General features: G+C 42.7%; 1 long non-coding RNA gene across 1 annotated transcript; it reads left to right on the plus strand.

Moving 5' to 3' along the window:
• The first annotated feature begins 1,832 nt into the window (after nt 1-1,832).
• LOC135363166 (uncharacterized) lies at nt 1,833-7,437 on the plus strand. Its single transcript, XR_010408840.1, has 3 exons — nt 1,833-1,946; nt 3,186-3,361; nt 6,625-7,437. It is a non-coding gene; the product is annotated as an uncharacterized LOC135363166 (long non-coding RNA).
• Nucleotides 7,438-9,770: the final 2,333 nt, after the last annotated feature.

Genomic DNA, 9,770 nt, shown 5'->3' on the forward strand with positions numbered 1-9,770 from the left:
GCTTTTAGCCCAGCTGCCAAGAGCAAATATTGTTCTCTTGCGATACCTTTTTGGAGTGCTATACAACATTGAGCAACATTCCTCATCCAATCAGATGACAGCTTATAATTTATCCGTTTGTATAGCCCCAAGCGTTCTTTACCCACCTGATTCCGGCACCTTGGAATTGGAAGACAACTTGATAAAAAAGGTAATGAGAGCTCTCATTTTTGTCCCCCAAGGGGTAGAAACCCTACTTTGAACCGGACATGTGCAGTAGTAACTCTGACGGATGGAACCTTGTGAAGTGCACATTTTCGTTAGGCCCCTGTGGAGTGGCAGAGTTCTTTAGGCTACTCTGGCGGGGTCTGGGAAGGGGTGTCGTTAAACGGGAAACTCGGAGCAGTCGAGTCACTTCTTCACCCTCCAGGAGACTAAACACTAGACTGACTAAACGAGAGAGAGAAGAGTCGTGTGATACGATAGGAAAGAACCTGGGCTTTGGAGCTTCACCAGTCAAGGTTCAACTCTCAGCCTAATCCCTGAGGGACTCGTAACCTTGGGCAAAGCCATGGTTTCCTCACTACACAATGGCGACAACAGCCAGCTCCTCCGGTCATCACTGGCACATCCTGGGTGGCTTGGGCAATATGAGCCCCCATGGCTCCAAACACATTGGCCTTCCTCTGCCAATTGTGGCTCATCTAGAAAAGTACTCAGCTACTATTTCACCTCTGCTACGTCATATGGAAACTAGCAAGAGATTCCAGAATATCCTAATAAGATGACAGGTCTTCCCCAAGCTCACACAGAGAGAGCCAGCATGAGGCAAAGCAATGCGTGAGAAGGGACTGAAGTTAGACAGACAGATACATTTTCTCTCCAGCTGTGTGGGTTTTCCCTCACAACCCCACCAAAATCTCTGCTTCCCAACTTTAAGATACTTCTTCATTTAAGAAATGGTTTTCTTAAGTTTTTGTTCATACTTTATATAAAGTTTCATAAGATGTTATACATCAGTTACAGCTCAGTAAAACTGGAAACAAAATTTAAAAACATAAAATAAGTAAACTTTAATAAGGTAGGCTACTTTGAAAATTATCCTTGTTTTATTTATATTTTGATATGTATTTATTTGAGAGAGGGAAAGAGAGAGAGTGAGCGGGTCAGGGGAAGAAGAAGAGGGAGAGGGAGAGGGAGAAGCCCAAGCCCATTCCCCGCTGAGCACGGAGCCCAAAGTTGGCTCCATGTTGGGCAGGATCTCACCATCATGAGATAGTGATCTGAGCCAGAATCAAGAGTCAGATTCTCAACTGAGGGGCCCCAAAAATTATCCTAGGCTTAATGATGTAACCACTGATACCAAAATGTTGGCTATTAAACTAGGCCACATATTAAAACTTTAGCCTACTGATTAGCAGTATTTTAAAATGTGTACCCAAAGTACACGGAAAAGTATCACTCTTCCTAAGTTATTTCTTAGAGAATTCTGGTCTCTGTTTTTTATTTTATTATTTTTTTTAAGATTATATTTATTTTCTTGACAGAGGCAGACACAGCGAGAGAGGGAACACAAGCAGGGGGAGTGGGAGAGGGAGAATCAGGCTTCCCGCTGAGCAGGGAGCCCAATGTAGGGCTGATCGCATCACCCTGGGATCATGAGCTGAGCTGAAGGCAGACGCTTGACCGATTGAGCCACCCAGGCGCTCCTGGTCTCTATGTATTTTTATCAGTTCTGAATTTTTCTGGGAAATCTTTCACATTCTTTCTTAGATCCAAGGTCTATATACATAATGTGATTTATAACTATGCCCTATGGAAAAGAGCACCCCATTCTTGTCTTTTTGTGTTACAGATTTCTCTTGTACAATTTCTCATTGAAAATTGCCTTAAAATATTTGGAGAAGACATCACTTCCCTCTTGGGAGAGAACTCAATGAGTCGTGATAACAGCGAGCAGGCTGCAGGTACCAGGAATAATTTTATTGGCTTTAGTGAGAAGCAGACAGCAAGGCTGCCAGGGGTCATGGGAGATGCTTAGACAGAGCTGTTCTGGAGCCCAGAGCATCGCCAGGGCAAGGATTTCCATGGGCTCCTTCGTCCGAAGGCTGGCTCACAGGTCAAGGGAGGTTCCACACTGTTGTGAGACCAAAGAAAGGATAAGATGAGGTCTCTGACTTCAAGAAGTTTCTAGTGTAGATCATAACAGAATTAGGACTCATCATGGTATGCCACAGTGTTTGGGAACTTTTTCTCACAAAATTTAAATGGGTGCTATATATATATCTATGTAGTTATATATATTACATAATTATATACTGATACTATATAAATATATAAACATAATGTATATATTTATGTATATTACATGTGCGCTGGTTGAAGCCAGAGAAAGGGGCCTTTCTTCCCCTCCCTCCTCTTTTGGCTCAGGGGCTCTTGAGGCACCACAGGATTCCAGTGCCCTTTGAAATGGGTTGAAAAGAATTGGCATCTTTGAGAAAAAAGAACTTGACTTGATGTCAAACAACCTCTCCAGAGTGTAAATTCCTGTACCCCCATTTACCAGCTATATTATCTTTGGCCCGTTATAGCAGCTAAGCATCAGTTTATTCATCTCTAAAATGTGGATAAAAATAATGTCTAAATCTTAGAATTGTGGTGTAGAATAAATAAGATGATGGATGTAATTCAAAAAAAGCCATTAATAGCACTAGGAGAAGTGCCCCTGACACTAGAGGTAGTATGATTTGAGCCTAGCTAATCAGACCTAACTGGCAGCAGTCCACCTTAGAAGGTAGACTTTCGATTCAGAACCTGGAGACACGTATCATCAATCCCTCCATATTTTTGACATTTCTTGTTTTCATGACACGTACCACATACTTTGAGGAAAGTTTTAGGAAAATACAAGTCATCAGGAATTAAGATGAGTCTGAGGCACCTGGGTGGCTCAGTCGTTAAACATCTGCCTTCAGCTCAGGTCATGATACTGGGGTCCTGGTACCGAGCCCCGAGTCGGGCTCCCTGCTCCAAGGGAAGCCTGCTTCTCCCTCTCCCCCGCCCCCTACTTGTGTTCCCTCTCTTGCTGTCTCTCTCTCTCTGTCAAAAAATAAATAAAATCTGTAAAAAAAAAAAAAAAAAGGAAAAAGAAGGTTCAACATATTAAACAACAACTACTACTACGAGTACTCTCACTTCTTCCTTAGACTCCAGCCTGAAGACTGTGAAAACCCGTTCTTTCAGAGATAGGGCGTTTTGTCGGGGTTCCAGCACTTCCCAGCACAACCAGTGCACAGCCCCATCTTCCGCAAAGCCAGGACAGCTCTTTGGAGTTCCCCTCATGGATGTGTGTGATAAAGACAACTTCTCCTTCCCAATTCTGGTAGGTCATCTCATTTTGGTCTTCAATAGCCCTCCTGAGAAGGGGAAACTCTGAGAGGCCAAGCGTCCTCATCCAAATCTATCCCCAAATGAAGATGTCATTAGACAGCTCCTGGCTTTGGTTGAGAAGCTCTGTTACTGTTATTTCAAAGAATAGAATCTGATTTCGGTCCTGCAGAGTCATGAGGCAAATACAACAGGAAAAGTCATTCTTCTCCATTCCACTTGGGTCTTGTTTCCACAAAGACATGCGGAGGCTTGTTCAGATCAGTCAAAATGGACTCTGTGTATGTGAGTCTCTGAGAGTCCACCTCATCTTCACACTCTCCCTTCATTGCCTTCCTGAATTCACATGAGTCTCAAGTCTCCTTCAGCGGAGTCTACTCAGTCTAACAATTGTAAACATCTGACACAAGCATAGACTCATCCTCTGGCAAATAGGAATCTGTTAATCCTAACAGAATATGTCAAATGAAAGCCACAGAGTTTGGTCTGTGTTATCTCAAACTGCTGTAGTGAATTGTCAGTGTGGACATTCACTGAGTATTCGGTGTCTCTGCAAGTACTGTACGGGATGTAGGGAACGTTCCGCTAGCTATGAAGAAATGTATCATCTTAGCTAGCATGTTACCTGCTAGCTACTACCCCAGTTCCTTGCATCACAGAAATTTAGGGGCTAGCTAGGATTATCATCCTCCGCACTGCCTAAACGAATCAGAAAAGCCTCAGTACAGGATGTGTGTGACCCAGCTCACACAATAGATAAGTAGCATAATAGACTTCAGATCCGTTGGATTCCCTGAGTCCAGCCCTTATTAAATTTCTACACAGCAGGGAGAGGACATGAAGATACAGCAAAAGACAATGAAAGACTCATGAGAAGGGAGGGTAATCAGAGAAGGGGAAGAGAGTTTCTGAGCCTGACTTTAAAAGAGGGAAGGAAATAGAACAAGTAGGAATGGAATATACAGTCACTTAAAGAGAAATAAACAAATTGGAAATGAGTATTTCCTAAATAGACTTCCATACTTGCGGAAAAGCATGTATGTAAGGGAAAAATGTGAAAAGAATGGGAAACTAGGAAACAGACGGTGATTCCGCAAAGGCCTTGAGACAGAGAAGTTTGATTTAAAAGTGTAAACTTAGTGGAAAATCTGATTAAAAGAAGTGTTGAAAATGTTTCAGTGTATGACTGTAAAATGGATATATGGGTAGAAAGTATATAGAGAGACACTGAAAAAACAGCAATCTAAATTGACTTTAGTCCTTCCCGCTCTAAAACATTGTACCATTACATTCCCCTTTTCTTTCAAAACGGAGGCAGGCATGGTATATGAGATGCCATATACTTTTCTTTTCTTCCTACACGGTATGCTTTCCTTTATTAATCAAAAACGGCCACTCGCAGAAGGCATATTCAGAAACTCAGCCAATATAAAATCCCGCAGAGTCCTAACGGAGAAACTAAATTCTGGGATCAAAGTGAACCCGTACAGGGAATCTATTCATGTGTTCGCATCCGTCTTAAAGGTAGGGAAGGTTCTAGCATTATCCACATGTGAGTAACTGAAGGGATGATGGGTGTCCTTCATCATGACTGCTCAAGAACCATAACGGGCATAGTAGATTAAGAACCTGACAAGCTAAAAAACGCTTGACAAAATCAAAATGTAAGGAAGCTACTTTAGGAGTTAAAAGCCCCATGTGTTAGAAATACTTTCTGTTTTCACCACACACGGCCCTCCGCACCTTCACTCCTGAAGACTCCATGCAAAATACTAATACTGAAATGACTACAGTCATGATACTAAATTTCAAAATACGCACTGACACAAACACACTGTTTACCGAAGCAGACATCCTCACCACCCTCCTAATGAAGGCAAACTTTCCAAAAGAAATAGAACAGGGAGGGGCGCCTGGGTGGCTCAGATGGTTAAGCGTCTGCCTTCGGCTCAGGTCATGATCCCAGTGTCCTGGGATCGAGCCCCGCATCGGGCTTCCTGCTCAGCGGGGAGCCTGCTTCTCCCTCTCCCTCTGCCTCTCTCCCTCCTCATGCTCTCTCCCTCTCTATCTCTGTGTCTCAAATGAATAAGAAAAAAAAAAAAAAGAAGAAATAGAACAGGGAAAGAATTTAATCCATGCAGCTTGGCACTTATGAACAGCTCTGACAAACCCTATGTTAATGTAGTACTGACTACAGTCTTAGAATCTCAGTCACATTTGGTCTTCCCTTGTCCCCCATTAATGTTCGAAGATGTGATCCATAGCAAAGTCCATAAATGACTTAGGTAACCACTCCTACACTGGGGCCATAGTGATATCCAGTAGTAATATACATATAGGCATCAGGAGACAGGAGAAGAATGATGATACACTAGGTAGCAAGATGAGTGTTGCCCTCTGTAAGGTGCACACATGGAATCGATTTTCTAGCAAGAGTTGGCAGGTTCTTTCCTGATTCTGTGTTATAAGCACTGACAAGGAGGAGCGTGAGCACTTCTGGGTATAGTGCTTAGACATTTCTAAAGTTTTCTCTTCCTGAAGTTGACGGATCTTGGTGGAGAATCAGACTCTGCAACCTTGGCCTTGATAATATCATGGCAAACTAACTGGACAATTGTCCTAAACTAGAAATGAATCTATCCTCAGGACCACAGTGAGTCTGCCTTTAGACTCTCGACTTTTAGACAGTTAAGAAAAGGAAGAATGAAGCAATTGTGAGAGTAGCTTTCTTCCAGGGAGCACACATACCCCGAATGAGAAGACCTATTTCTTGCCTAATGTGTGTGCAAGAGCCCACCTGTTTGTGTTTTGATTGTTTCAGGCCTTTTCTTGCTAGAATTAAGAGCTGGCGCTGTGTCTAAAACAAGCAACATGAGTATGTGTATTTCTGTCCAGGAAGCTAATAGGATTTAGGATGGTCTATAGCCAGACCCTGTCAGTTTGTGGTACTTTGCAAAAAAAGCACACACACAAAATAAGTTCCAGATGATAGAAGGGAGCTTTATCTTCATTTCCACCACAGACTAAGCTCTGCTTTATGCCTCTAAGTTTTAGTGGGAGAAAATCCAAGCACCTGCTCCTGCGTGTGCAAGTCAATGGAGAGTCAGAGCCGAGCACCGTGTGGGTCACAGTTTGGGTATCTGTGAAGGAAGTGGGGGCTGAACTGAATTTTTTAACTACATATTTTCTCTGGAATATTTCCATTACATATTTTCTATAACATATATACATAGTTTTTTTTTTTTTTATCTCCCTAAGGATTTTCTTAGAAATATACACGGAAGTATATTTTTATCTGATCACTATGACAAATGGCTCGGTGTTATTGATCAAGGCAACGAAGAGGAGAAGATAACTGCAGCCCAGAGGTAATGATGCAATAATTACTCTGGTCACATCTCCAAAATACAGCCAACATACTATTAGGAAAACATTGGCTTACGTTTTGCAGCTTTGCTCACTATAATCATGACCAATGCCAAAGAGTTTCCATTCTTCACACCCATGGGGGCCAGGTTCATAATGGAGACACACTTTAGGGCCATTATCGTTCTTTTCCTTATCTTATTAATGTGGAATCCTTGGCCGTTTTACATCTTTTGGATACATGAAACTGTTAGGGGAAATCCCCTGGTCCAAGACAGATGCAAGAACATCAATTGCCAGGGCTATGAGCTTAAAGGTCTGTCAAACATTTAACTAACCAGAGAAGATTTTATCTGGCGCAGGAACTGAAGTCAGGGCAACAATTTTGTATACATTCATGCCTGGAACTCTGCTACAGCGGGTTGTGTGCTAGATATACAAGGATGTATCCTGTTCCCTGTCTTTTTTTTCAACCTCCTAAGTGGAATCACTTGCCTAATTTAAATGTGTATTTTTCTGACCTTAGGCTTTTACCCCAGCTGCCAAGAGGAAATGTTGTTCTCCTGCGATACCTTTTTGGAGTGCTATACAACATTGAGCAACATTCCTCATCCAATCAGATGACAGCTTATAATTTATCCGTTTGTATAGCCCCAAGCGTTCTTTACCCACCTGATTCCGGCACCTTGGAATTGGAAGACAACTTGATAAAAAAGGTAATGAGAGCTCTCATTTTTGCCCCCATGGGGTAGAATCCCTACTTTGAACCGGACATGTGCAGTAGTAACTCTGACGGATGGAACTTTGTGAAGTGCACATTTTCATTAGGCCCCTGTGGAGTGGCAGAGTTCTTTAGGCTACTCTGGCGGGGTCTGGGAAGGGGTGTCGTTAAACGGGAAACTCGGAGCAGTCGAGTCACTTCTTCCCCCTCCAGGAGACTAAACACTAGACTGACTAAACGAGAGAGAGAAGAGTCATGTGATACGATAGGAAAGAACCTGGGCTTTGGAGCTTCACCAGTCAAGGTTCAACTCTCAGCCTAATCCCTGAGGGACTCGTAACCTTGGGCAAAGCCAAGGTTTCCTCACTACACAATGGCGACAACAGCCAGCTCCTCTGGTCATCACTGGCACATCCTGCGTGGCTTGGGCAATATGAGCCCCCATGGCTCCAACCACATTGGCCTTCCTCTGCGAATTGTGGCTCATCTAGAAAAGTACTCAACTACTATTTCACCTCTGCTACATCTTATGGAAACTAGCAAAAGATTCCAGACCATCCTAGCAAGATGACAGGTCTTCCCCAAGCTCACACAGAGAGAGCCAGCATGAGGCAAACCAATGTGTGAGAAGGTACTGAATTTAGACAGACAGATACGTTTTCTGTCCAGCTGTGTGGGTTTTCCCTCACAACCCCACCAAAATCTCTGCTTCTCAACTTTAAGATTCTTCTTCATTTAAGAAATGGTTTTCTTAAGTTTTCGTTCATACTTTATAAAGTTTCATAAGATGTTATACATCAGTTACAGCTCAATAAAACTGGAAACAAAATTTAAAAACAAAAAACAGGTAAACTTTAATAAGGTAGGCTACTTTGAAAATTATCCTAGTTTTATTTATTTTTTGATATTTATTTTTTTGAGAGAGGGAAAGAGAGCGTGAGCGGGGCAGGGGCAGAAGAAGAGGGAGAGGGAGAAGCCCAAGCCCATTCCCCGCTGAGCACGGAGCCCAAAGTTGGCTCCATGTGGGGCTGTATCTCACCACCATGAGATCGTGATCTGCACCGAAATCAAGAGTCAGACGACCAACAGAGGGGCCCCGAAATTTATCCTAGGCTTAAAGACGTAACCACTGATCCCAAAATGTTAGCTCTTAAACTAGGCCACGCATTATAACTTTAGCCCACCGATGGGCAGTATTTTAAAATGTGTACCCAAAGTACACGGGAAAGTATCACTCTTTCTAAGTTATTTCTGAGAGAACTCTGGTTTCTATTTGTTTCTGTTTTTTTGTGTTTTTTTTTTAACTTTTATTTATTTACTTGACTGAAAGAGACACAGCGAGAGAGGGAACACAAGCAGGGGGAGTGGGAGAGGGAGAAGCAGGCTTCCCGCTGAGCAGGGAGCGCGATGTAGGGCTGATCCCAGCACCCTGGGATTATGACCTGAGCCGAACGCAGACGCTTAACCGACTGAACCACCCAGGCGCCCCTGGTTCCTACATATTTTTATCAACTCTGAATTTTTCTGAGAAGTCCTTCCCATTTTTTCTTAGATCCAAGGTCTGTATACAAAATGTGATTTATAACTATGCCCTATGGAAAAGAGCACCTCATTCTTGTCTTTTTGTGTTACAGATTTGTCTTGTACAATTTCTCATTGAAAATTGCCTCAGGATATTTGGAGAAGACATCACTTCCCTCTTGGGCGAGAACTCAATGAGTCGTGGTAACAGCGAGAAGGCTGCAGGTACCGGGAGTAATTTAATTGGCTTTAGTGAGAAGCAGACAGCAAGGTTGCCAGGGGTCATGGGAGATGCTTAGACAGAGCTGTTCTGGAGCCCAGAGCATCGCCAGGGCAAGGATTTCCATGGGCTCCTTCTTCCGAAGGCTGGCTCACAGGTCAAGGGAGGTCCCACACTGTTGTGAGACCAAAGAAAGGATAAGATGAGGTGTCTGACTTCAAGAAGTTTCTAGTGTAGATCATAAGGGCATTAGGACTCATCATGGTATGCTACAGTGTTTGGGAATTTTTTCTAACAAAATTCTAAGTGGGTGCTATATATCTCTATATATATACAACATCATACATATATATGTAGTTATATAGATATATAATATATAATTAGATACTTATACTATATAAATATAACCATAGTATATATATTTATGTATATTAGATGTGCTCTGGTTGAAGCCAGAGCAAGGGGCCTTTCTTCCCCTCCCTCCTCTTTTGGCTCAGGGGCTCTTGAGGCACCACAGGATTCCAGTGCCCTTTGAAACAGGTTGAAAAGAACTGGCATCATTGAGAAAAAAGGACT

Source organism: Mirounga angustirostris, unplaced genomic scaffold, assembly GCF_029215605.1.
Source record: "Mirounga angustirostris isolate CCGP_5_RB_7025 unplaced genomic scaffold, mMirAng1.0.hap1 SCAF_36, whole genome shotgun sequence".
In the NCBI taxonomy this organism is placed as follows: Eukaryota; Metazoa; Chordata; class Mammalia; order Carnivora; family Phocidae; genus Mirounga; species Mirounga angustirostris.